Genomic DNA, 5,000 nt, shown 5'->3' on the forward strand with positions numbered 1-5,000 from the left:
TGATGTATGTATCTCTCTGTCTCTCTCTCTTTCTTTCACTCTTTCGCTCTTTCTCTCTCTCTATCTCTCTCTATCTCTATCTCTATCTCTATCTCTATCTCTATCTCTATCTCTATCTCTATCTCTATCTCTATCTCTATCTCTATCTCTATCTCTATCTCTCTCTCTCTCTCTCTCTCTCTCTCTCTCTCTCTCCCTCTCCCTCTCCCTCTCCCTCTCCCTCTCCCTTCTCCCCTCTCCCCTCTCCCTCTCTCCCTCTCTCTCTCTCTCCTCTCTCCTCTCCTCTCTCCTCTCTCCTCTCTCCTCTCTCCTCTCTTCCCCTCTCCCTCTCTCCCTCTTACCTCTCTTCTCTCTCCTCTCTCCTCTCCTCTTCTCCCCCACTCCTCCCCCTCTCTCCCTCTCTCCCTTCCTCCCCCTCTACTCTCCTCCCTCCTCCCTCTCTCCCTTTTCCCCTCCCCCCCCCAGCTCCCTCCCCTTCCTCATCTCCCTCTCTCCCTCTTCCCCCCCCCCCCATCTCCCCCCCCCTCCCTCCCCCCTCCCTCTCCTCATCTCCCCCCCCACCCCCGATCCCTCCCTCTTTTCAAAATTCTAAGCGTAATAAGACGCATTCCTTCGAAGCACCCCCCATCAACATAATCGGAAACAAATGAAGCGATGAATGCGTTAACAGCTGTACGAATATTCGGGATATCCACTAAAGGAATTGTTGTTGTTTGGAACACCTCGTCATGAGCGCTGTGTCATCTGCCACTCTCGTAGTGAAGTGGGTGTGATTATTTGCCTCTTTTATTTTATTTATTTTTTTTTTATTGTCTCTTCTGGGTCATTCTTTTTATGTGGGATTGTTGTCTTCTGTCTGGTTTTATTTTATTTTTTTATTTTATTTTTTTTTTTACTTCTGATTCCGTCCATTTCTCTCTCTCTCTCTCTTTTCTTCTCTTCTCTCTTCTTCTCTTCTCTCTCTCTTTCTCTCTTTCTCTCTCTCTCTCTCTCTCTCTCTCTCTCCCCTCTCTTTTCTTTTTCTCTCTCTCTCTCTCTCTCTCTCTCTCTCTCTCTCTCTCTCTCTCTCTCTCTCTCTCTCTCTTATCCACTTCTTTCCTTTTCCCTCTTTTTCTCTCATTTCTTTTTTCTCCTATTATAATCTCTATGTGTGATTATCTTCGTTTTCTTTCTTTAAACATCTTTCTTTAAGATAAAGAAAAGCTAGAAAAATATATCAAATAAAACAGAGTATAAAAGGAAATCTAATTATAGCTTTGCAAACTTCGAGTGATGTTGCATAAAAAATAGAGTATAAAAGGAAATCTAATTATAGCTTTGCAAACTTCGAGTGATGTTGCAAAAATAACCCCGACGAGAAAGAAAGAAATAAACAAACAGAACAGAGTATTTGCGAACGTTTTTCTCCTTTTTATTCTAATTACTAATTCAGTAAATTAGGTAAACTAAAAATAGAAATATGTAAGTGCAAGTTTATGTTTGTAAACTTATATGAAAGAAAAGAAAGAATATATATATGTAAATATACATATATATATACATATATATATATAATATTTATTATTATATTAAGTATATATAAATGAAAATATTATACATACCATATATAGATATATTAATATATGTATGTTATGTAACAGTATGTCAATTATACCTATATACATATTATATATCTATACTCTAATATAATTTATATATATATATATATATATATATATATATATATATATATGGAGAAAGACAAACAAACAAAGCGAGACGACAAAATACCCATCCATTTGCTCTCATTCTACCCTGCCAATACCACCCATCGAGTCACAACAAAGTAACCACCAGAGAAATAACCCAAAACTGGACGCCCATAGAACATATGCTCCACCATCCCCCACCACCTCCCACCACCCTCCACCAACCCCCCCCCCCACCACCCTCCACCCACATCCACCAACCTCCACTTCCCAACCGAGCCACCGATAACGTCACAAGAGGAGCATACATACACACATTGCCCTTTATGTCAGCACTAAAACCACTGCATGAGTGTTTGAAGAGCATGAACAAATGGGCATCGTTAAAAGTCCCATAAAGGAATGTTTTTGTAAACACGTGTGGTGGCAGCGTAGATGGGACGACTTTTAGGCCATTAGCGTTTTAAAAATCACATCATAAATTGTAATTAGAGCTCATATATACTAGAAAGATGAAGAGGATACAGTGCGTGATGTGTCCTTTGGGGGTACTCTTTAGAGCCTTAGGTTAGACTAGTCTGAATGATGCTTGGGTCTTTAAGTTCACGGCAGCTTTAATGTTTTTACTAAGAAAGCTCGTTATCCTTTTGACACACACACATACACATGCACACACACACATACACACGCACACACACACACATACATATACACACATACAAGAAAAGTGCAAAAGAAAACATCTGAAATCGTCATCTTATTCGCAAACAAATGAAAACCAAAATATACTTTTTTCCCCTCTCTGCTCACTGGTAGAAGCATATTGGGTCATGAGCTAATGGACGTCAATATAATTACGCTTACAGTCATTATCGTCATTGCTGAATTCGGCAAAACAGCATTATATATCTCGCTATTAGCACTGAAATGAGAATGGTTTTTCAACACGCGTTGTAACTATGTGAATATAATTACTTCCAGAACATTAACGTTTTAGAAAAAGAATGTAAACAGTAAGTCTTACAGAAGATGAATAATTAAATAAATTAAACAAACCTGAACAAAACAAAAACAGTTAAAGATAACCGACCTTTTCACGGTTGGTATTCCTTCCATGGCTCTCATGACTACCAACCTTTACAATCTCATTAATATCTTCCACCCTGCCAACAGCGACCCAGAACACCCTGCCACCACAACGACACCCTGTCACACACCCCTAAGAACCTCTCTAATGGTCTACTTGAAAAGTGTTCTGATAAAGGGTATTTATCGTCTCATGTGGCTCTCTCGAGGGATTACTAATTACCTCTATTGGCGACCCTTACTTATTCTTCCCTTCTTTCATTCACGCACGTCCCTTCTCATGCCGTATATATATATATAATATATATATATATATATATATATATATATATATATATATATATATATATATATATTATATATATATATATACATACATAATATAGTATACACACACACACACAACACATATATATATATATATATATATATATATATATATATATTTATATATATATTATATATATATATATGAACGTCACAGATAGTACTATCAATAATTATTACTCTAAACATCATAATGCTTTCTACACACAGAGGCAAGCAGACCCGCAGACATATCCCTGCAATTTCAGCAACACTAATGTAGCTCAACTGGCACACGAAACCATAAATGCAATTAGCAGATGACAAGTTACTAAAACAACCTTGCATGAGGTAGGGGGAGGATTAAGACATACACACAGCCATGCGTATGTACATGTAGTTGATATGTGTGTGTGTGTGTGTGTGTGTGTGTGTGTGTGTGTGTGTGTGTGTGTGTGTGTGTGTGTGTGTGTGTGTGTGTGTGTGTGTGTGTGTGTGTGTTTGTGTGTGTGTGTGTGTGTGTGTGTGTGTGTGTGTGTGTGTGTGTGTGTGTGTGTGTGTGTGTGTGTGTGTGTGTGTGTGTGTGTGTGTGTGTGTGTGTGTGTGTGTGTGAGTGTGAGTGTTTATATGTGTGTGTGTGTTTCTATATGTGTGTCTTTTATTCTACTGTGTATACGTATACGTTATACCTGATAACTTCTGTGTGTACAATGTATGCCACAGTATCATCTTCGCATGTGTGAATATACAACACAAAAAATAATCGAGCTACATGTCACACGAAACCACGAAAAAAAGGCACGAAAAAGACACCTGGACACCAAATAGCGACGCCAGGACAGGGGAATTTACTCACAGCTTAGGACACTCACCTACACACACGGAGAATTAGGATCTGAAAATAGATGATATAATCTTTAGTATAGGTTATACACATTATTCTTAATATTCATATAAATACTAGAAATTGATATGAAAAATGGGTTATGTTATATGATAGTCTATTGATAGCAGGTCAATATTTATTCACAACTATTCATACGTAAAGTAAATAGAGAGGGGGGTGGATGGAGAGAGAGAGAGAGAGAGAGAGAGAGAGAGAGAGAGAGAGAGAGAGAGAGAGAGAGAGAGAGAGAGAGAGAGAGAGAGAGAGAGAGAGAAAATGAAAGAGAGGAAGAGAGAGAATAAGAGTGTTAGAGAGAGAGAGAGAGAGAGAGAGAGAGAGAGAGAGAGAGAGAGAGAGAGAGAGAGAGAGAGAGAGAGAGAGAGAGAGAGAGAGAGAGAGAGATAGCTATTCTACAACGCAATAACTTGCATGATATGTCAACTCATATCCTGAACGATATGCAAAGTCTCTATCTGATGATCATATACCCAAAGCATTTAATGCTGACAAGTATACAATTATTGCAGTGAAGTTTGTTTATTCTGTTTTGTTGCCCATGGCCATGCAGATTATGTAATGCCGGCAATTGTGCCTTGGTCCCATGCACATTTGCATGTTTATCTAAATGCACGTCATTTTAGATTGTATAAACTGAAGAAAAGATAAACAGTAATGTCTTGTTCTTCCTGTTTTTTTCTCTTTATCTTTCCTTCTCTGTGTATTTTTTTCATTTCCTTCGATTTTTTCTACTCATATTTTCTCTTTTCGCTTTTCCTTTTTTTTTATAGATTTATATTCATGTAGCTTTTATATATTTGATATTTTTTCGTTTGTTTCCCCCTTTCTTAGCTTCATTCTTGTCTTTTTTCCCCTCTTCCTTTTGAATTCCTTCCTTCCTTTCTTTTATTTTCCTTCTCTTTCTCTTATTCGTTTCTTCCCTTCGAATCTTCTTGTTTCGTTTTTGTTCTCCCTTTCTCTTCCGTTATTGTTGTGGTCTTTCATCTTGTTTTGTTCAATCTGTCCATATATTTCTT

General features: G+C 37.8%; 1 long non-coding RNA gene across 1 annotated transcript in view; it reads right to left on the reverse strand.

Moving 5' to 3' along the window:
* The window catches only part of LOC122253965 (uncharacterized), an 83,445-nt gene that overhangs the window by 55,589 nt on the left and 22,856 nt on the right, over positions 1-5,000 (reverse strand). The window contains exon 2 of the long non-coding RNA XR_006223296.2: positions 3,953-3,975. This is a non-coding gene — a long non-coding RNA (uncharacterized LOC122253965). The remainder of the gene's footprint in view (positions 1-3,952; positions 3,976-5,000) is intronic.

This window comes from Penaeus japonicus, unplaced genomic scaffold (genome assembly GCF_977035675.1).
Source record: "Penaeus japonicus unplaced genomic scaffold, GWHDUDI00000001_assembly GWHDUDI00000003, whole genome shotgun sequence".
Classification (NCBI taxonomy): Eukaryota; Metazoa; Arthropoda; class Malacostraca; order Decapoda; family Penaeidae; genus Penaeus; species Penaeus japonicus.